The 23933-nt window shown below is 46.8% G+C and overlaps 1 pseudogene; it reads right to left on the bottom strand.

The window, feature by feature from the left end:
* Nucleotides 1-1280: 1280 nt before the first annotated feature.
* Nucleotides 1281-23933, bottom strand: part of LOC130494013 (uncharacterized) — a 46590-nt pseudogene continuing 23937 nt past the window's right edge.

Below are 23933 nucleotides of genomic sequence, written 5' to 3' on the forward strand. Positions count from 1 at the left end.
TGCATTAGACTGACAGGGTGGCTGTTCAGTGGCCAACAGGGCAAGCAGAGGTGGGATGATGCTCCCCACAAGTCTCATGGGTCCCCTTCATCACCAGATCTTCCTGAAGCGTAGATGACACATTAATATGATTATAAACACAGAGCCAGTATTTTGAAGTGCAGTGTGGTAGACTTGGATGAGGCCTGCGTTCAAATTCCTACTCAGCTATAGGGTTGCCAGCCTCCAGTGGGTGCTGGAGATCTCTCAGAATTACAACTGATCTGCAGATGACAGAAATCGGCTCCCCTGGAGACAATGGCTGCTTCACAGTGTGAACTCTATGGCATTATGCCCCCCTCAGGTCCCTCCCCTCCCCAAACCCCACCCTCCCCTGGCTCTACACCCAAAATCTCCAGAAATTTCCCAAGCCATAGTTGGCAACCCTAGCAATGAAGCTCAGTAGCCCTTGGCCTAACTTCCCTTGCAGGGTCGTGGTAAGAACATAGTATGAGCATTCATTTTGTTGGAAATGCAATTAAAGTACAGAGATGGCTGTGTGGATGAAAAGGGTTTATAATGATTTGAAGAAAGACACAAAAAACAGGAAGAGAAATCTTTAACCCAGCAAGACCCTCCTGAATTTCTTTCCAACTTGAGAGTTGGGGATCACTCAAATCAATAATTAAAAGCATCCTTGTGGTTGTCCGGCAGTTACAAAATCCCCACTCAGCAAAAACATTCAAGGCAGCAAAGTTTTCAAGGTAACATAATTTGATCATAAGCATAACATCTTTTCAACCACTGGTATAACAGAACCACAACTGTGAATGTAGCAACCCTGACAGGGACAGGATCCTCAGTGCCCTTAAGAAAGGAGATTATGAACAGAGAGGCAAATCCTAACCAGTGGTGCCCAGTAAAGCCAAGAAAAAAGAAAGTCCAGAATATTAATTGAAATTTGCAGGGGCAGTGTGATATAGTGGTTAAAAACGGTGGTTTGGAGTGGTGAACTCTGATCTGGTGAACCGAGTTGGTTTCCCCACTCCTACACATGAAGCCAGCTGGGTGACCTTGGGCTAGTCACAGCTTTCTTAGAGCTCTCTCAGCCTCACCTACCTCACACCTACCTCAACTACCTCACATTGTGGGGAGGGGAAGGGAAGGTGATTGTAAGCCAGTTTGATTCTGCTTTAAGTGGTAGAGAAAGTTGACATATAAAAACCAGCTCTTTTCCCCCTCCTCAATCTTCGGTTGTTCCTCTTGTGCTTGAGAGAAATGGGGGCCGGGTTGGGGAGGGTCTATTCGCAGCTCTCCTTGACAACAAGCCTGTTATTCTTTATAAAGTGAAAGGTGTTACTTTTGCTTTCAGAAATTAGATACAAAGAAAAAAGGGGATGTTGGGAAATGGAGATAAAAATTCTCCACTTTACTCCAGTCAGTTTTGATGGTTGGAAGCCCGGAAAGGCCTTTAGAGGAGTAAAAAATGGGGCTCCTGAGAAATCATATTTTCTTATTGATGCTCCTGGTGTGAAGAGAAGGGTCTTAAGAAGAGAGTTTGAGGTGGCCTTTTTCAAACACCCAAAAGAAGGGCAGGAGGGTCTCTCCAGAGAAGGAGGCTCTGGAGAACTCGTAGATCAGGGATCCTCGGTCAGCGTCGAAAAAGGCCACTCGGCCCCCAGCGTAGTTCAGTGAGACTCGGATCCTCTTGAGCTCCCCACTCAGGGACAGGGGAGGGTTATGGGGTTTTAAAACAGCCCAGCAATGCCCAAACCACTTCCCCACAGCCCAGATTCCTTCCTCAGGACTAAAGGTGCGGTGTCCCTTCCTCCTCACAGACTTTCTGGCCACCCCCACAGCCCAGCCTTCTTCTCTTCCCACAAGGACTTCCCAGAAATGGTGGCCTGCTGTGAATCCCTCACGGCCCAGCACAACACCATATATGTCACATCTCTCAGGGTTGCTGGGCAGAGCTTGAACTTTTTCTCCCCATCTCACGTTTTTCCGATCCTCAGACAGGATGAGTTGGGGATGGGCCGTGTCTGGATCCAGAGTCACATTTGCTGTTGGGGGGAAAATGAGGAGACAAGAAGAGAAGCATTTTCAGCTGGGAGATTTCTCCCTCTGCTCTGTTCTGCGTCCTTCTCCTGCTCCCACCTCTTCATAACCCTCTCCTGGATTCACAGACTCTCCCGCCTTCTCCTGACCTACTAAAAGGCAGACCAGTCTTCCTGTGAGCTTCACGAGAAGGAAGATAAAATGCACAATAAAACCTACAGGAACACAGCCCATCTCCTACCATATGCTATCCCAAGCTTCTGAGAGAGAAGAGAACCATGGATATTTCAATCGCGTGTGTAAGAAATCACATGAGAGAGCATTTATACAAAAACACAAATCACATGAACGGGTTGTGGCTCTTAGTCCCTGATCTGAGACACACCTCAAAACAGGTGATACCACTGAATGTGGCTTTAGTTGCCTAACAAAACACAGAGACTGGAAGGGGGTTCCCATTGCTTTCAGCCTGCCAGGGAGATGTGTGTCTCAATTGGCATTTGAGACCATTTTGGATGGACTTGGGGTGGTTTTTATATTTCAGTGAAAGAACAAAGATTTCACTGAATGCAGCTTCCTAGGGAATGTGCTGTAAGATAGCATTACAATAAAGTGAAGCTAATGTCCTGCCTGCACACCTCAGAGGATATATGCGAGATCAGACCTTCACACCACAGCCAGAAGAATCTGCCTTCCACCATTCTATATTTTCTAACATCCAGCCTGATGAGGACCTCTGTTGTGCTTGAAAGCTTACACAATGTTATGTGCCCATTTAAATAATACATTATGAAGGTACTGCATGAGTTTTGTTCTTGTTTGGGGGGTTTGCATGGACCACTATGGCTGTACAATTTTTTTCTGTATCCCAAGAATGACATTTCTACTCAACCCAACCCAAGACAGAGCAGGATTTACATTCCCTTGAAACTCTCTGTGTCTTCTAGAGAGAGCCAGGTGCTTCGGTGGTGGTTTCCACACAGGGATGGGCTTGTGCACTTTCTTCATTGCTGGTGTAGTTACTGATCAAGCGCAACAACAAGAACGGGGCTTCTGCATGGCAGGTACCCCCCCCCGCCCCGTTTCCCTGCTCCAGTCCCTCAGCAGCACCCACCTCCTCCATGGGCCACCGGGGCTTTGGAAATAAAAAAAAATAGTTAGCATATCATTATATTGATACCTTTCCCAGATGTCACAACAGAAAGGTCTAGAGACTTGCTTGTTAATGAAGGCTGGGAATTCAAAGAACCAGGTACACATACGGGTAAAACATTATATCTATATAATGATAATACAGTATTGCCTATTTTTTTAAAACTAAAAATCCCCCCAGAGGTGAGGGAAGGAAATGATCACCACTAGGAAAGGGTCAGAGAAATGGCTGCCACATAGGTGGGAAAACCTGAATTTTCCCACCCACATAGCAGCCATCCAGGCTTTCCTGCAACCGAGGTTTGAGAAAGTTAGGAGAAAACCTGGGAAACCCCAGCAGATGCACAAATGTGGTGAGGAAGCAGTGGGGAAAATCACTTCCCAAAACGGATGAACCCAGGGCGAATAACCTGTGAGAAGATGGCCAGGATCAAGCTACAATTGACAGAAAGATCCTTGGCACTGAATTCATGTCCCCCTCCTTGCTCCTGAGGAAGCAATGTATTGACAGCTCTGCAAAAACTAGGCCATGTTGTGGTATCCTCGCTGGCAATTAAAAAAGAGCTGCGGTATTAGTAACTGGAAACCCTTCTGCACTAGAGTTATCATCACAAAGCTATCAAACTTAAACCATGGCCTTCCCTGGGCTGGAAAAACCACCTTTGGCAGAAGAATACAATGAGTAGGAATCAATGGTCAATTCTCACAGTGGAGGGGTGTGATCAGTGGGGTCCCTCAGGGATCTGTGTTGGAAGCGGTATTTTCAACCTGTTCATCAGTGATCTGGGATTGGGGGTGAACAGCGAGGTGGCCACATATGCAAATGACACCAAATTATTTAGGGTGATTAAAACAAAAACGGACTGTGAAGAGCTCCAAAAGGATCTCTACAAACTGAACTGGCATTAAAATGGCAAAGGAGATTCAATGTAAGCAAGTGTAAAGTGATGCATATTGAGGCAAAAAATCCCAACTTCACACATACACTGATGGGATCTGTGCTGGCAGCGACAGACCAATAAAGGGATCTTTTGGTGGTAGTCGAGATGTCAACTCATTGTGCGGCTACTGTGAAAAAGGCCAAATCCATGCTGGCCACAATTAGATGAGAAATAGAGAATAAAACGGGGAGGTTCAGAGATCTCTGGGTCATTCCAGGAAAGAGAGGATGGCAATAAGGCCATGTTCTTTTCCCTAGAAGGACAAAAACTGGACATTTGGAGCAGCCTTTTATAATCTGGAACGTGAGGAGAGGGTCTCAAATGACCCCTCCCTGTCACATTCTTTAGGAAATGAGTTTCCACAAATCATGACTAAAATTGTTTAGAAATACCTTGTTCCATAATAATTATTTCAGTGTCCAAGTCTGATATCTGATTGTCCTGTCCATCCATCAATGTAACAAAACAATCCCCTCCCTTAAGTAGGCAGATAATTTGTTGTCTGTTTTAATGACCTTGCATAAATTTGGGGCATCTGATGTGCTGTGGGTGATTAACTGCTAGCAATGCAAATCTCCTGTTACTTTCTAAGGTCAGGAACCTAATGGAAAAGTTGGGGTCAGTTAAAGGGCTGCTTTCTGAAAGCCTTAGTCAGGTTTTGTGTGACTATAGGTTATAATATTAAGGTATGCATGTGGTTATTTTTAACCCAAACTCATTTAATATAAATATATTTAATATGAACTAATGTTCAATAAAAAAAATTCTCGCGACACTGATATCATACTGCCCTTGTACAAATCTATGGTGAGACCACACTTGGAATACTGTGTACAGTTCTGGTCCCCACACCTAAAAAAGGAAATTGCAGAGCTTGAGAAGGTGCAGAAAAGAGCAACCAAAATGATCAGGGGACTAGAGCAACTGTCCTATGAGGTCTATAAAATTATGCATGGTATGGAGAGAGTGGACAAGGAGCAGCTTTTCTCCCTCCTCTCTCATAATACTAGAATATGGGGTCATCTGCTGAAGCTGGAGGGTGAGAGATTCAAAACAGATAAAAGGAAGTATTTCTTCACGGAACACAGTTAAATTGTGGAACTCCCTGCCCCAGAATGTGGTGATGGCCGCCAACTTGGTAGGCTTTAAGAGGGAAGTGGACATGTTCATGGAGGAACTATCCATGGCTCCTAGTCAAATGATGCGTATCTATTATTTCCAGGATCAGAGGAGCATGCCTATTATATTAGGTGTTGGGGAATGCAGGCATGATAACGCTCCTTCAGTCGTTTTGCTTGTGGGCTTTCTAAAGGCACCTGGTTGGCCACTGTGTGAACAGACTGATGGACTTGATGGGCCTTGGTCTGATCCAGCATGTCCTTTCTTATGTTCATTACCTTTGAATTGCTCTGTGATGCCCTCCAAAAGGGGATTTAAATCCGGGAAGTCCCAGATGCGGGACTTCAGTGCAAGAAGAAAAGCCACTGGATCCTCAAACATCTCCTTGTCTTCACACCTTGAGAAAAATCATGTCAGGGTACCATCCAACCAATTCAGAATCGCACACACACACACACCCCGTGCCCCAGGCAGATCAGAGAAACAAAGGAAAGAATCGGCAGAAAGCCAAGAGACACAGGCTGAGGCTGAAAGCAGAGCAAGATGGGGGGCTTTTTGGAGAGCAACGTCCACCGTAGCTCCTGAGAGCCCAAAGCCACACAGCAGCTGTGGGGAATAGATATTAAAAAATAAAATACAGCCTGTTTGGGCTCAGAACACCACTTCAGGGGGATGAAGGGCTCCTGTGAACACACACACCCAGCCATTCTCCTCTGCTGAAGCTGCACTGGGGGGGGGGTATTTCTCCATTTTTGCTACTCCATGTGGACTATTCTGTGCGTGTGAAGCAGCAAAAATGGGGAGGTGACTCCTCTAGACTAGAGGGAGCTATTTCAGCATGAAAAATGGCTGGTGGGGGGAGGCAGGAGCCCTTCCTCACCTGCGTTGGCATTCCGAGACCAAATGGGCTCTGCTTTCTTTTTTAACAAAGAAGAAAAAAAGGAAATCCCTTAATAACGTATAAAAACAGGTACAAAAATACCTTTGAAATAATGAACCTGCACCAGTTGCATCAGAAGCCGGAATTACAAATTCATAATATGTAGAATAGTATGACCTCAGGAAACAAAAAACATACTCGCTCCTACTCAAAGGTGGTTCAGGACTGATGAAGATTCAAAACAGGAACTAGCCAGCATCTTGTCTTAGTTTTCGTTGTGTGCCTTTTCCATTCTTTCGTCATTTCTTCAGAATTACCACACGATGCATGTAACTTATATTTGTACTGCAACTGAGAATTGCTGAATTGTTGGATGTATTGTGGCGCAATTATGCAATTTTGTAAATCAAAATAATAATGCTCTGTATTTTTACTTCTTTAATATAAATTATACACCCTTAATCACTGTTCCAGACCTCTGGTGCTTTTGCACCACTTTTTTTCTTTTCTTTTTTCACAGCAACTTCCCAGACCCATCTCTGAAAAAAGCAAAGATCAAGTTTGGCCTTCAGAACCCCAACCCCACATACCCAGAAGAGTGTTTCTTTCTGTTCCTTTTAAACATTTGCTCCGAGTGGGAGGCGTGGAAACAGTCCCAATAACGTTACATCAGAATTCTTCTCCCTCTCAAACTACCTGGGGAGACTTAAAGAAGAGGTGCAAATTTTCTGACCATCAGCTGAGTATTCCTCATAATGGGTGGTTCAGCATGAAAAATGCTTTATTTCGGAAGCCCTGTTGTTACCATGGCTGCCAACACAGCTCAGCGGCAACATGGCTCCCTGATAGTGGGCTTCTGTGCCCCAAAGGCTGATGTGGAAAAGAAAGTCGAAAAGCATGCAGGGTGGGGGAATCGCTGCCATTCCTGCTTCACCACAGCCTTGAATGTGCGGCAAATGGCCAATGTGGAAACAGCCAAGGACAAATCTGTGTAGGAGCAGCACATTCCAGTGCCATGTGGTTGCAGGAACACACATGGAAAGATGGGACATGCCTACCAACTCCTGCTTCCTCATGTGTAGCCTCCCCCTACCCTCCTTAACAAACGAGCACATTGGATTGGGTTGGGTGGTCATCCCCGGGTTCACCTCTGAAGTGCCCCCGTGGTCAGCCCCGATGCCAACCAAGGCATTATCTGGGCCACATAGTTTCCTATCTGCCATTTTGAGGAACAAATGTAGCTGAGGAGAATCAAACCCGCTATTTCCTGGGGTAGTTTTAAAAATGTGGCTTTGGAAGCAGCTGCCACCAAAACACAAGGATCTTCACTGTGTGACAGAAGGTGCCACACCCATTTTGTGGATGGCTCCGCCTCCTGCGGCAGCCATTTTGTGGCTGTGCCCACCACACCGTGTCAGAATTCCAAAGGGGCCTGCCGCCTCAAAAAAGTTGGGGAACCCCTCTTCTATGGGTGCACAGCTAGGTGTCAACCCAGGACCCCCCCCAAAAAATACTATTTCACTTCACGTTTTCCTGTTGATGAGGCTCTGTGCTTAAGCCGTTTGCCACTAGGGTTGCCAGGTCCCTCTTCGACACCGGTGGGTTTTCAGGGCAGAGCCTGAGGAGGGCAGGGTTTGGGGAGGGACTTCAATGCCATAGAGTCTAAATGCCAAAGCAGCCATTTTCTCCAGGTGAAATTATCTCTATAGGCTGGAGATCAGTTGTAATTGCAGGAGATCTCCAGCTACTATCTGGAGGTTAAGCAGTAAAAACGTATGCTGAATAACGTTAGTTGAGAAAACCAAACAGCACCCAAGCTCAATAATATTTAAATATCTGATTTCAGTTTTAGATTTAAGATCAACTGCACATTCTAACAAAATCAACACAATCTCACCATATAGACATAAGCATATATTAGAATCCCTTTATATACTTATTAGTGTTACATTCCAAAATCTCCAGTAAGATACTGAAAATTATACAACATATATGTACCACAGGTTGCTTCACCATTCAACTATAACGATACATGTTAAACAACATAAACAACAGTCTCAGGGTTTACTTCACCACGCAGTCTCCCAAAGATATTTTCCAAAGCAAATTGCCATAGGATTGCTCCATAGAATCAATTCAAGTTCCAAACGCAGATGAATAGAACTTCCAACCAAGAAAAATCCAAAGAAAAATCCAAAACGACACTTCCGGGTTCAGTTTCGCAGTTGCTTCATCAGTTGTCGTCAGTTCTTGTTATTTCATATTGGGTGTTTTAACCTCTAGGAAAAATATATTTAACAGCCCAATGATCACAGATAACCAATTTAATGTAGGTAAAGCATATAATTATTTTAAAATTTGATTATTATTAAGTTGTTAAACAGCTTGCCATTATATTAACCAGCGTCCCATAGGGTTTCTATCTATCTCTGATAGCTGGTGAGAATCCTAATTACAAACTCCCATTAAAAGACCTAGGTTTACCTACACAGCTGGATGAAATAAAGAATCCGTAGGAGTTTTAAAGAAAACTTGACAAGTCAAACTCGTTGTTCAAGCCAGCGGGGGAGAGCGATTTAAATAAATAAATGTGTCTAAGTTCTTGCTGATGTAAGATCTTGGAAATGTCCTCCTGTTGATAGGAGCGAGGTCTGTATTGCCATAAAGCAAAAAATAAGATATCATTCTCAGAATGTCCCATTTTGAGATAATGTTCTGTAAGTGGTGCCTCAAGAGTCTTGGAACGGATCCTTGTTTTGTGCTCACTGATACGGATTTTTAATTGGCGTAATGTTGAGCCAATGTAAAATTTAGAACATGGACAGAGGACCGCATAAATAACATTTTTGGACTGGCAATTGGTGAAATGTTGAAGAGTATATTTAAAATTAGAGGTAGAAGAACTGAGTTCTTTAATTGGAAGGCTATATGGGCACATCACACATGAACCGCATTTCTGATGTCCACGGATGTTTATCCTAGGTTTATCCCTGAGTCTGTCAGTATGGACCAGAAAATCACGGAAAGATTTGGTCTTTCTGAGGCCAAATATGGGGGGTTCAGAGCAGCCAGGAATAGTGTCAATGACATGCCAATGACGGCGAATAATCCTTTGTATTTCATGGGTTAAATGAGTGAACTGTAAAGACGCCTGATGATCTGCCTTTCGGGTCTGGGGAAGGTAGTAATAGATCCTTTCTCTCTCTATTAGCTACCTTTGTAAGTGCTGTTAATAGAACGGACTCTTCGTATTCCCTATGTTTCAATCTGTGGCATAAGTCTCATGCCGCTGGAAAAAAATCAGATACGCCATCTTTCCAACTTCCCTCGCAGGGTCGTGGGAAGAACAAAGTATGAGCACCCAGTTTGTTGGAAACCCAATTAAAGGAGTGAGATAGCTGTGTGGATGGGTTTATAATGATTTGAAGAGAGACACAAACAACAGGACAGGAAACCTTTAAGCCAGCGGGACTCTGGCTACGCAAATCCCTCTCCTGAATTTCTTTTCAGCTGGAGAGTTGGGGATGGTTCAAGTCAGTAAATGAAAGCACCCTTTGTGGTTATCTGGCAGTTACAAAATCTCCCCCCTCCACCGGCAAAAAACCTGAAGGCAGCACAGTTTTCAAGGTAACATAACTTTATAATAAGCATAAGATCTTTCCAACCACTGGTATAATTGAAACACAACTGCGATGAATGTAGCAGCCTTGACAGGGAGAGGGTCTTCATTGCCCTTCAGAAAGGAGATGATGAACAGAGAGGCAAATCCTGACAGGTGGTGCCCAGAAAAGAAAAGAAAACAGGAAGTCCAGAATATCATCTTGAACTTGCAGGTCCTCTCCTTCCTCTTCAGTTGATCTTCGGCTGTTCCTCTTGTGCTTGAGAGGAATGGAGACTGGAGTAGGCCGGGCGGGGGGGGGGGTGGGGATCTATTCACAGCTCTCTTTGACAACAAGCCTGTTATTCTTTATAAAGTGAAATGTGTTACTTTTGTCTTTCAGAAATTCGATACAAAAAAAAAAAGGGAATGTTGGGAAATGAAGGGGGGAAATGTCTCCCTTTTACTCCAGTCGGTTTTGGGGTCTGGGAGCACCGGTGAGGCCTTCTTTGATGCTCCTGGTGTGAAGAGAAGGGTCTTAAGAAGAAGAGAGTTTGAGGCGGCCTTTTCCCCACACCCAAAAGAAGGGCAGGAGGGTCTCTCCAGAGAAGGAGGCTCCGGCGAACTCGTAGATCAGGGATCCTCGGTCAGGGTCGAAAAAGGCCACTCGGCCCCCAGCGTAGTTCAGGCAGACTAGGATCCTCTTGGGCTCCCCACTCAGGGACAGGGGAGGTTCATGGCCTGTTTCAGAAGCCTTATAGCAGCCCCCCCACTTCCCCACAGTCCAGATCCCTTCCTCAGGACTACAGGTGATCCCTCCCTTCCTCCTCACAGACTTTCTGGCCACCCCCACAGCCCATCTTTCCTCACTTCCCACAAGGACTTCCCAGAAATGGCGGCCTGCTGTGACTCCCTCCTGGCCCAGAACAATGTAACGTTTGTCAAATCTCTCAGGATAGTTGGGCAGATCTTGAGCTTTTTCTCCCAGTCTCACGCTTTTCCGATCCTCAGACAGGACAAGGTAGGGATGGGCCGTGTCTGGATCCAGAGTCACATTTGCTGTTGGGGGGGAAATGAGGAGACAAGAAGAGAAGCGTTTTCAGCCGGGATATTTCTCCCTCTGGTCTCTTCTGCCTCCTCCTCCTGCTCCCACCTCTTCATAACCCTCTCCTGGATTTCACAGACTCTCTCCTGCCCTGCTAAAAGGTACAGCAGCCTTCCTTAGGTTGCCAACCTCCAGGTACTAGCTGGAGATTTCCTGCCATTACAACCGATCTCCAGCCGATAGAGATCAGTTCACCTGGCGAAAATGGCAGCTTCGGCAATTGGACTCTATGGCACTGAAGTCCCTCCCCTGCCCAAACCCCGCCCCCCTCAGGCCCCGCCCCCAAAACCTCCTATCATTGGCAAAGAGGGACCTGGCAATCCTAAGTCTTCCTGTGTGCTTCAAGAAAAGGCAAGTAAAATCCACAATAAAATCCCACAGTAACCCAACCCATTTCTTCCCATATCCTGTCCCAAGTGGAGAACCTCGAGAGAGGAGAGAATCTGGGATATTTCAGTCACAGGATTTCCCCACTAAGAAATCACACGAGAGAGCATTTACATAAAAACCCAAATCACAGGAAAACGAGCAGAGGTACAGAATGGGTTGAACTCATCTCAAAACAGGGAATACCACTGAATTTGACTTCCATTGACTCTGAACAAAACACAGAGACTGGAACGGGGTTCCCATTGCTTTCAGCTTGCCAGGGAGATGTGTGTCTCAATTGGCATTTGGGACCATTTTGGCAGGACTTGGGGTGGTTTCTATATTCCAGTGAAAGAACAAAGATTGGACTGAATGCAGCTTCTCAGGGAATGTCCTGTACGGCAGTGCTCCCCAACCTTTTTATCGCCGCGGACCGGTAAATGTTTGATAATTTTTCCGTGGCCCGCTTGTTTTGATTTAATAATTTTAATTTAATTGTATTTAAACATGCCTTCAAAATAAAATACAGCTACACCAAAAAATGAATATAAAGTGATTTTATTTAACTCACTAGAATGCCAAATCAATGAGAACCCTGAGCTTGTTTCTTTGCAACGAGATGGTTCCATCTGGGGGTAATAGGAGACAATGACACCCGAAGTGTGTTGCTTATGTCCAGTTTATTCCGTTGTTTTGTTTTGTTTTCACAAAAGATGACTGTGCCCCCTTTCAATACAGAGATGCCAGCGTTCCCCTTTCAATACAGAGATGCCAGCGTTCCCCCCTTTCAATGCAGAGATGCCAGCGTTCCCCCCTTTCAATGCAGAGATGCCAGCGTGCCCCTTTCAATACAGAGATGCCAGCATTCCCCCTTTCAATACAGAGATCATCGCGCCCCTTTCAATGCAGAGATGCCAGCATTCCCCCTTTCAATGCAGAGATGCCAGCGTGCCCCTTTCAATACAGAGATGCCAGCGTGCCCCCTTTCAATACAGAGATGCCAGTGTTCCCCTTTCAATACAGAGATGCCAGCGTGCCCCCTTTCAATACAGAGATGCCAGCGTGCCCCTTTCAATACAGAGATGCCAGCGTGCCCCTTTCAATACAGAGATGCCTCGGCCAATGGCGTGAGGTTTGCCTTTCGGTCAATCAGGAAGCGGGAGGACCCGCTCCCTGATTGGCCAGGAGGAGCATCAGTGTAACAATAGCGAATTTTCATTCGCTATTGTCATACAATGGGCGGGCTTGGGAGGGCGCAATGCTCTGCGCCTCGGCCGCCCGCCACAGTGAAATGATTTGAAGTTCCTCGGGCGGCCCGGTGCCGATTGATCCACGGACCGGCACCGGTCCGCGGCCCGGGGTTTGGGGAACACTGCTGTACGGTAATGTTACTTCAGCAATAAAGTGGAGCTGATGTCCTGCCTGCACCCATCAGAGGATGGATGCGAGATCAGACCCTCACTCCACAGCCTGAAAAACCTGCCTTCTACCCTTCTGTCTTTTTAAAGGTTGCAACATCCAGCCTGATGAAGACCTCTGCTGTGCTTGAAAGCTTACAGAACATTTGTGCCAATTTAAATAATAAATAATGAAGGTATTACATTGATTTTGCTCCTGTTTTGAGATTTTGCATGGACCACTACAGCTGTACAAGTTTTTCCTGGATCCCAAGAATGACATTTCTACCCAACCCAGCAGCCCCCACCCCCTCCATCTCATTCTAGTGATGCCTTTCCTTGTATATTGTCACAACAGAAAGGTCGAAAGCAGGAGTGTCAAACATGCGGCCCATGGGCCGCATCTGGCCCCCGGAGGGTTTTTATCCGCCCTGCGGAGCCGAGGAACCTAGTCCCCCTTTCCCCTTCCCTCCAGCCTTTTCTGGGCTTCCCGGGGCCAGTGCGTGGCTGGGGAGGGAGTGGGGAAGGCTTCTGCCCAGTCACACCGAACCGTGGGCTGCTGCTGCGGCTGGGGTGGAGGCCTTTCCGTGGTTGCGCTGGGCCCTCTCTTTCTTTCTCTCCCCCCTCCCTCTTTCATTCTTTCTTTCGCTCTCTCTCTCTCTCCCCTCCCTCCCTCTCTTTCTTTCCCTCCCTCCCGCTCTCCCTTCCTTCCTTTCTTTCTTTCTTTCTTTGTGCATGGCCTGGCCCGACCAAGTGAAATTTATGTCATATCCGGCCCTCCTAACAAATGAGTTCGACACCCCTGGTCTAGAGACTTTCTTATAATGAAGCCTGGGAATTCACCAGGTACACGTATTGGTAAACTGGTATATCTATATAATGCTAATACAGTATTGCCTATTTAAACAAAAACATTAAAAATCCCCCCAGAGGTGAGGGAAGGAAATGATCACCACAAGGAAAGGGGTCAGGAAATTGGCTGCCACGGAGGTGGGGAAATCTGAACCCACATAGCAGCCATCCAGGCTTTCCTACAATCCAGGTTTAAAGGGCTAATAACCTGTGAGAAGATGGCCAGGATCAAGCTAGAATTTAGAGAAATATCCTTGATATATTGAATTCCTGTCCCCTCTCTGCTCCTGAGTAAGAAACTTATTGACAGCTCCACAAAAACTAAGCCCTCTTGTGGTGTCCTTGGTAGCAGTTTAAAAAGAGCGGCAGTATTGCCAATTGGAAGCCCTTCTGCATTAGAGTTACCATCAAAGAGCTATCAAACTTCAAGCATGACCTAAGCTGGGCTGGAAAAACAGATGCCTCAATAACCAATTGGGCAGAAGAATGCTTATTTTATGAAACTCAGCCAAGCAACAAACGTCCTTCGGCATCAAGAACGGGGTTTCCTTGCCTCAACTATATTTTGCAAAGCCTTGAAAATGATATTCTGATGCTTGCAAATTTGGCAGCACCAACAAGTAACATTTTTTAAAAGCAAACATAACTTTTCAGTGAGGCAGAACTGGTTTGAAAGAAACTCTGCTGCCCTGAACACAAACATACATATAATATCCAGGAGATTCCTCTCCAAAAACCAGTTCTCCAACTTTACTGAAAGCTTTGGGAAAGGATTGATATGTTGTGATACACCATCATTGCTGTTTGAAAATATATTCATTTAAAACAGCCAATAACCAACCCTACACAGAAGGGAGCAAAACCGAGCTAAGCCAGCATCCGACCTGCAAACATCTGCCTTCCTTCTGCCTGAATTCACTCTAAAATGTACTCGGGAGACAGCCTCCTCCTGCCCAGAAGTGTCCATCCGAGTGACAGACAGGGAGGCAAAAGACCAAGCAGAAGGAGGCGGCTGGTGAGTAACAGGCACGTCGTTCCAGTTCTTCTCCCAAACATGAAACACAAATTATGGTTGAACTAGAAAAGAATCACCAGGGCAGGCTGGACTTCTGCCTCTACATACTGCCATCCCACAAAGGCAGCTTTAAAAAAGACACACACATCATGGATCAAATGCACAATTTGTGGAACCTTGAACATGAGGGAAATCTGGAAAGCGGTAGGTACTCTACATCTACAGCATTCCCTTCATCTAACTTACTTGTCACATATACTGCCATTCCACAAAGACAGCTTCAAAAAAACACACAACAACAACCATGGATCAAGTTCACAGTATGTAGCATCTTGAAAATGAGGGAAATCTGGAAAGCAGGTAGGGAAATCCAGGTAGAGAAATGGGATTCCCAACCTGGTCTGGGCCTCTCATGGGGAGGATCCTGAAAGGCCCTCAAGGGCTGATGCCCAGCAACCATTTTTCTCTCATTTCAATATGGCGGCAGGTAGGCGAAAGGAGGCAGTTCATCCCCTCAAAGTCCACCTTCACTTTCACCCTGACAGACCTTCTCCTCAGAACAAGAAGGAGCTGAAGGTGTCAGGGTGGGAGAGAGGTTGAGGAACAACACGAGAGCATCCAGTAATGTCATCTCAGGAAAAACACTAAGCAGAAGAACAGAAAGTGTAAGGTGAAGCTTTTTAGTTAAGCAGGAATTTAGCAGTGTATAAAGAAAACTTACCTTTCTGCAGGAGAAGTCCAGAATCCAGAGTATCTGAGGAGGCAAAAGAAACAAAAGTGAGCAGCAGACCCTTGTGCCTATCACCCGTCATGTGACAAAAACATCAGCATCATATGGTCTCTTTTTCTCTTGGGGAGGGAAGGTGCCATGGTGTAGCCCCACCTCGTCTGATCCTGAAATATCAGCAGGGTTGGTACTTGGATGGGGGATCAAAGAAGACTCTGCAGACTAAGGCAATGGCAAAGAAATCTCTGCTTCTCACTTGCCTTGAAAACCCCTTTCTGGGGTCGTCATAAGTTGGTTCTGACTTGATGGCGCATGCGTACATATTTCTTCCGAGGTTTGGCTGAAAGGTTAAGTAGAACCTATTTCTGGGGGGAGGGGGATTCCAAATTTTATTTATGTGGAAATTTTCACATTTCTTTTCACTAGTCACTTTGAGTGACTGGAGATTCACTTCATAGAAAGTATGCTAAGGACTGCGGCCCAAGGGTCCGCTCCAGCTAAACTCAGGATCCTTCCAAAAAGAGATTCCACAGTGCCATCCTAAGCAGACTTACCGCCTTCTAACTCCGCTGATTTCAATGGGATTAGAAGGGTGCAAATCTGCTTGAGACCCCACCCTCAGTCCCCCTGAGACCCCTCTGTGGGCTCAGCTATGACATGCTCAAGCAAACACAGACTCTCAGACAATGAGACCCGTTTTGAAAGGTCCAGTTGGGCCACAGACACGCTGCAATGAGGATAGGGGTAGTTATTCCTGAAAGGGATGGGGTGGGTGTCTCCATTTCATGAGGATGCCCTGAAGGGCAGTTTCCCTCTCCTCCCTTTGGTTTTAAGTGCTTGTTCTACTATCTAGCTCCCAGTTTGCCAGTCCATGGACACAAATGGCTAGAGATCAGCAACACAGAATAATTTTGAGAAAATTCACACAATGCTATTTTGAACTAAAGTGGCAGAAGAAATCTGAACAGAAAACCTTCCACGGTGATCTACCTAATTCGTATACACACTCCTCGTATTCCTGGGTCTTCTAATGATATAGGCCTGGGGTCCCCAAAAATGGCGCCCACCAATCTCTTTATTGGTGTCTGTCAAGTATTTAATGAAGAGGCCAGGACAAGGTGGCACTTTTGCCAAGCAAGGCTTTTGATTGGCTGGACAGCTTTTTAAAAATGTTGCTTTCCCTTCTTCTGCCACCAACAGCAGAAGGATCTTCCCTGTGTGACTGAAGGGAAGCTGCAGCAGCCATTTTGTGGCTGGCTCCTCTTCCAGCGGCCTCCATTTTGTGGCTGCGACCACCATGCTGTATCTGAATTCCTAAGGTGGCTGCAGGCTCAAAAAGGCTGGGGACCCCAATACAAGCAGCCTCAAACACATCTGGCCCAAGTTAATGTTCAGTCTCAAATCCTTGCCGCATTTCTTCATTACCTACGAATTGCTTCTTGATTCCCTCCAAAAGGAGATTTAGATCAGAGAAGTCCCAGATGCGCCACTTCTGTGCAAGAGGAAAAGCCACTGGATCCTCAAACACCTTCTTTTCTTTGTATCTTGAGAAAAATCATGTAAAAATACCATCCATCCAATTCTCAATCCCCCTGGCTCCAGGCAGATCCGAGAAACAGAGGAAGGAATCAGCAGAAAGCTGAGAGACAGAGGCTGAATGCAGAGCAAGATGGGAGGTCCTTTGGAGGGCAACGTCCACCTCACTATAGTTCCTGAGACCCCAAAACCACACAGCAGCTGAGGGAAATGGTGAATAAAAAATGAAATAGAGCTCGTTTGGGCTCAGAACACCACTACAGGAGGAGGAAGGGCTCCTGTCAATGCCTCAGCCACTTTCCCGTGCTGAAGCTGTGCTGGGGGGAAAGTAACTCCCCTCCCCAGGTTTGTCTGGACATGAAAAAGGGCTGGAGGGGGGAGGAAGGAGCCCTTCCTCCCGGCAGAGGCATTTCAAGCCTATACAGGCTCTGCTTTATTCCCTAAATTTGCTGTGTGGCTGAGGGGAACCCAGACCCAACTCTAAAAAAAGGAAACACCAAGTTTGGCCTTCAGAACACCAACCCCTCATCCCCTGCCCAGATCTGCCTTGCAAACGCCCAGCAGAAGAAAAAGAAAGCCGGGGTGGTTAAGAGTTCTGGAGTTTAGGGTTAGAGTGAGGGGAGGGATTGTGGCTCAGAGGAAGAGCCTCTGCTTGACATGCAGAAGGTCTTGGGTTCAATCCCTGGCATCTCCAGGTTAAAGGATCAGGTACTAGTTTAGGTGACACTCCTCTACTAGAGACCCCGGAGAGTCACTGCAACTCTCAGTAGAAAGTACTAACTCTGACGGACCAAAGGTCTGATTCAGTATTCAACAGCTACCTGTGTCCTGTGACTGAGGGACCCTGGTTCAACCCCACATTCAGCCACGCGGCTCACTGGGTGACCTTAAACCAGTCCCTCTTTTTCTCAGACAGGGATGTTGTGAGGATAAAATAGAGGGGGGCAGAATTAGGTTCAGTGCCTTCATGTCTTTTTCTCCCTCTCCCATAATACCTGAACTCAGTAGCACTCAATGAAGGTGTTGAGAAATAGGTTCGGAAGAGACAAAAGGGCATACTTCTTTACTCACAGCCACAGAAAGCCAACCTCTGAATAACACTGCTAGGAGGCAGCAGCAGGGAAGGGCCTCAACCTCTGTGCTGTGTTTGTTGGCCATCCAGGGGCATCCCTTGGCCACTGTGTGAAACAGGATGCCGAACTAAATGGACCACTGGTCTCATCCACCTGGCTCTACTTATGTTCTCAAGAGGGAGGCTGAGAGACGGTGGAAGGAAACGGGTCACATGACGTCACCATACCCGGAAGTGTGCTTCCTTCTGTTCCTTTTAATGATTTGCCCCTGGTGAGAGGCGTGGAAACTTCAACCCCAATAATATCACATGACAATTATTCTTCCTCTGAAACTACCTGTGTGTGTGTGTTAAGTGCCATCAAGTCATATCCGACTCATGGCGACCCTATGAATCAATGTCCTCCAAAGTGTCCCGTCCTCAACAGCCTTGCTCAGATCTTGCAAACTGAGGGCTACCTGGGGAGACTTAAAACAGAGGTGCAAATTTTCTGATCACTAGCTGTGTATTCCCCTTTATGGGTTGCTCAGAATGACAAAGGCTTTATTTCAGAAGCCCTGTTGTTACCACACGGCAGCCAGTGTGGAAACAGCGAAGAAGTAATCTGAGTAGGAGCAGTACATTTAAGTGCTATGTGGTTGCAGGAATACTTATGGAAACACGGCACACACACACACCAACCCCTGCTTCCTCATGTGTCGTCTCACCCTACCCTCCTTAACAAACAGAGCACATCAGATTTGGCTGGGTTGTCATCACCGTATTCACCTCTCAAGCGCCCCCATAGCCAGCTCCGATGCCAACCAAGGCATTATACGGGCCAAATAAAGTTTCCAAACTGCCATTTTGTGGAAAGAATTTAGCTGAGCAGACTCAAACCCTGTATTTCCTGGACTATTTTTTTAAAATGTAGCTTTGGTAGTGTTGTGCTGCAGTAACCATATTAAGACACCCCAAGCTACACTCATACCCACAGAAGCCGCTTGTCAGTGGCCCCAACCCCCCTTTCCTTCAGCAAGTAGGCACATATACACACACAGGCCAAAGGCTGGACTCTTTCCTCTCACATAAGGGAACAGTCTCCCTCCCACATACTCTTCCTTTAAGTTTCATTTCTCCCTGCAAGGGAACAATAGAGGTCTATTCACTAGATGTAGCAATGCTCACACAGGCGCTGTTGCATTGACAAGCTACATCGAATGTTATTGGAATGTCAAATGTCTATAAAACCTCTTGCATTGCCCCTCCCTGTGTGTGACAGGATTGCAGAGCTCATCGTCTGTATCCTGGCTCACCTGGTTATGATTCCTTGATCAATAAAGCAAGCCGTTAGCTCAAATCCAGCCTCCTGCCCTCATTGATCCATTGGACTCTATGTTAATGGGGGACCACATCAGTAGCAGCTGCCTCTCACACCACAAGAATCTTCACTGAGTGACCAAAGTTAAGAAGCAACAGCCATTTTTTGGCTGGCTCCACCTCCTGTGGCAGCCATTTTGTGCCAGTCTTGCTGTGCCCACCACACCAGGGTGGAATCCCAAAGGTGCCTGCAGCCTCAAAAAGGTTGGGGACCCCTCTTCTAGAGGTTTTTCAGCTAAGTGTCAACCCAGACCCCCCCCCCCAATACTATTGCATGATTTCCTGTTGATGAGACTCCGTGTTTAAGCTGTTTGCCACAGACAGAAGTGTGGAGATCCACGATCTTAGTTACACCCAACTTGACCCTCAGCCACCATCCTGAAGGGCCACGTTCTTCACAGGATACCCAGACCCTTCCCAGCATAAAGAAGGTTATTGAGAAAGATCCACTTACCTCTGCAAGGTGCTTCGGGCATCCTAAAGAAAAAAGGCAGAGAGAGAAAGAAGAGAGACCTAAATAGTAGCTAAAAAGCCACACCAGGAAGACCCCCTGGGAGATTCTGCACTCTGGCCCTTCTCTAGTGTCCAGCTAGCAGACTCCAATCAAAGCCTTGGGTGCATCTCCATAAAGTAGGGGACAATCTTTGTGAGGTTAATATTAGAAGGCGAAGTGGAGTCATTTCAGAGGATTGCTGGTGATCTGCTTTGACAATTCAAGAATGGCTACTTTCACAAAAGGAGTTTTCCTCACATGGAAGGCAGGAAGCCCTCCAAGTAGCTCCCATGGCCACGTGTGGAGACAGAGGCATTCTCAGCAACATTCCTTGCATCAGCCAGGCTTAAAAAAATAGCTAGATTACAACAGAATTGTCACTATATGCTGGTCCCCAGTTTTCATTTTTTTGTAAATAAAGTCCTTGTTGCAAAGTTATAACTGCAAATGAGCAGCCTGAACTTTACTTCTTTTAAAATAAAAGCTCGAAATCAGTGCAACTGATCATTATAATGTTACAACACTAGAACAATAGAGCCGTTGCCCTTTTCTTTAAAGTCTGAGAAAAGCCCTCTGATATGGGGGGGGGAGGGGAGGGGATGGTGGCCACAGGGACTGAGAGCAGAAGAGCCAAACTCTGTCACCTTTCAGCCCTTTAAAGTGCCAGCAACGGGTGTACAGATGCCATTCCCCTACTGCTTGTTGCTGCTGTTGTGTGTGTGGTAAGTGCTCCTTCCCTGGAGGTTTTTAAGCAGAGACTAGATGGCCATCTGTCAGCAGTGCTGATTGTATGAAGTTATGCAGTTTATTAGAGGGAGGGCATCTTGGGCATCTTATGGGGATGGAGTAGGGGTCACTGGGTGTGTGTGGGGAAGGTAGCTGTGAAATTCCTGCATTGGACAGGGGGTTGGACTATATGACCCTGGTGGTCCCTTCTATGATTCTATGAGCAACAAGTATGAGCTACATTCAGCCCAACATACACATCCTCCTTTTAAATCTGGCTGTGAAAATCTTGCCTGGGACCCTCATTCCTGGTGGTTGGGAAAGAGCTACCCATGAACCTGGTTTGACTTGCATGTTGTTCCCCAGACTGCTGGTTGACTCACAAACACACTTCTGCGATGGAAGCCTAGTGGCCTCAGTCTACCAGGGAGGGGCAGGGGGCTCTGGGGGGGGGCTGCATTTCCAGGGGGTGGAGTTTAGCAGGGAGTCCCTGATCATTTTTTGCAGCCTGCCCCTGGCTGGAGATGTAATGGGGCAGAGAGGAAAGCATCCCACGTACAGAGATGAAAACTTTCCAGCAACACAAACTGGGCTCATTTGCTTTCTGCCTAAGTGAAGGAGGCACAGAAAGGGTTTGGAGGAAGCCTCCTCCCAAAGGAGAGCCTGGGCTGTTCCTGCCACACTCTTACCTGCAGGAGTTCACTGGTTGGCTGCTGACATTTCTCCTCCATCTCCCGGATGAGGCTGTCCAGAGAGGAGAGCTCCTCAGAGAGTGCGGCCAGGTACTGGTCCCTGTTTCTTGCCACCTCCTTCTCCACTTCTTCCATCTGGGCCAGCAGAAGTTTCTCTTGTTCCTCCAGAAACTTGTGTAGTTGCCTGAACTTGGTCACTGTCTCCTGCTGCACTTGTTTGGTTTGCTTCTGAAATGGAAAGAGGAAATCTGGTCATCAGAACACAGCTGATCTTTGCAGTGGGAAGAGGTTCTTCAGGAGACTTCTGTCGGAAGGGCACTTTGGCCTTTCACAGAGTTCACATCAACATTTGGCAGGGGAAAAGAAAGAATTCCACAGACCCATCCTGAGGGCCAAAGTACATCACTCTCAAAGTACATCCTGGAGAGGTTCTTTCAGCCACAGAGGACGATGTCGGCAGCAGAAGACCCAGAGAGTAGAATGGACTTCTTGAGACTGTCTGTTTCTCCAATAAAACACCCTCCATATGCTGACCCCTCTACTTCCCAACAGGTGAAAAGGTATGATGTTTGAATAGAAATACCAATGGGGAGAAAAGACCCAAGAAGCCCCTTCCCCTCCCTTGCTGTCCCTGGCTGTATCTTGGGCAAGAAAAAACTGAAGGGGAAAGATCGACACGCTACTGAATATTCAAAGGACTCCCCCCCCCCCTCGCGTTAGAATCAGCCACAGCGGAACAACCCTTGGCCCAGCGCGGGATCAGTGGAGTATCTATCAACATTTCTATTCAGCATTGCTCCACTGCTTAGAATTGCAGTTTTATGCCTACCTTTGGGGGCTCCTGGTCTGCCTGAATACTGACAATCTGTGCACAGAACTTCCAAATTGGAGTGGGGGGGGGGGGCTGCCTCGTGGGTTGACTTTTTTGCTTTGCACTCCATCCACCCCCCACAATACTAATTCTAGCCATAGTGACACTTACGAGCAGGTCTTGGCTTTCCTTTACTACGTCTGCTTTACACGCCTCAATTCTTTCTCTCTCCTTCTTCAGCACCTCCAGATGGTTGCAGAACTGATCCTGGGGGAGGAGAGACCCGAAAGTGAGATCCTTTTTTTAGAAGTTACTATAAATCTTATGAGAAGCAAAACTAGGGTTAAGGGCCAAACGAGATATAACTGCCCCTACATCCGTAATGAGAAAGAGAAAACCAAAGCAGGGAAAACTCTGAGGAAGCAACCTCAGCTGTGGGAAGGAGGGAATTCTTTATAGAGCCATGGTGCAGTGGAAAGGCCGTGGCTCAGCAACCCTCAGAGTATCTGCTTGGCAAGCAGAAGGTCCTTAGTTCAATCCCCAGCTTCTCCAGTTGAAATGAATGGGTAGCAGTTGATGCGAAAGACCTCTCTACCTGGAGAAAAGCCACTGCCAGTCAGAGTGGACCTGGCAGCTTCATGCATCACTATCCCGCCCCCTTCTTCTGATTTAAACTGCTGCCTCACAGCTACTGCCTGCAAGTAGGGGACACAGACAGGTACCAAACCTGCACGCATTTCCCCCCAGGAAAACTGCAACACAAGGACAGCCATTGAAGCTGAGAAAGCCATGTGTGTGGGGAGGGGGTTAAAACTGGGAGTCAGGCGTCTGCCCCCTCGTAGCTCAGCTATGCAACAGGTGTCCAGACGTCAACACAGCCAGGCAGGAAGTGAGTCAATCTCCCCACTTTATCATATCACCCCATTTTAGCCTCAGCAGGGGGCAGAAGGCAATGCCCTTGGGAGACACCAAGCCAGAAAGGAGGCAGCAAAGAGGTCTTTTCACTCCCCAATTTGGGCCCAGAGGCTGAGGCAGAACCTGGAGGCAGTTTCCCCGCAAAGAGACTAAGGAGAAGGGAAAGATCTGTGACTCTTCCTCATCAACCTCCACCTTGTTGATTTCCCACCTTGTACTCCTGGGAGGCCTCCTCAAGAGGAAGGGTTTCGTGATTTCTGTGCTCCTTGGATCGGTCACAGACCACACAGATGAGGGCTTCATCGTCCTTGCAGAAGAGCTTCAGCGGCTCCTGGTGTTTCTGGCAAACCCTCTCTCTTGTAGCAGCCACAATTGCCTGATCACCAAAAACAAAGAAACATGATTTGTTTCATTTCCCCCACCCCCCAAACTTTATATGTCCTTGTAATGACTGGATATAATTAGTGCTTTCTTCAGTAGCAAAAACGCTTAATATAAAAACAAGATGTAACCAAGTGTAACCCTATGGGATTTGGCCTTCAGCTGGAGATGGGAGGGGTTGTCCTTGAGACGGACCTGCAGGAGGGGGGGATACTGAAGGAAAATTGAGTTCTGAGGGAAAAGAGGGGAGATAGAAGCCATCTGGGATTACACAAGTTTTTATGAAGCCTCAAATTTCTTTGGAAGTCAATGAACAAATCACCAGTCCGGGTTCCAGATAAACCACATTTTCCCCACACTTGCTTTTTGCTGCGTTTTGCATTGTGCCTGAGGAGCCCCCAACCCCCCCTCCTTTCTTGCAATGCGCATTCCTTTTTTGGCCAGCCTCCAAAAGTGGATCCAAATGTGGAAGGAGGTGAAGCTGGAACTGCAGGAAGTCGGATGGACCCTGACGGACCTTTAAGCCACCTTTCAAGATTCAGCTTCAGACCAGCCCATCCGCCCTCTCACAGACAGCATCTCCTCCCAGGTGGCCCTGCAGACGACACCAGGTATGTTACAAAGGAGTGACGATTCTGATACTGGCCCAAGGAGCTGATAATCATTCTGGTGTGAGTTAAATTGAGTTTGATACTGGGTGGGTTGCATCTTATTTTTTCTGTATAATGATGATGATATGAGGCAGCATGTGGGGCA

Source organism: Euleptes europaea, chromosome 1, assembly GCF_029931775.1.
Source record: "Euleptes europaea isolate rEulEur1 chromosome 1, rEulEur1.hap1, whole genome shotgun sequence".
Lineage (NCBI taxonomy): Eukaryota > Metazoa > Chordata > Lepidosauria > Squamata > Sphaerodactylidae > Euleptes > Euleptes europaea.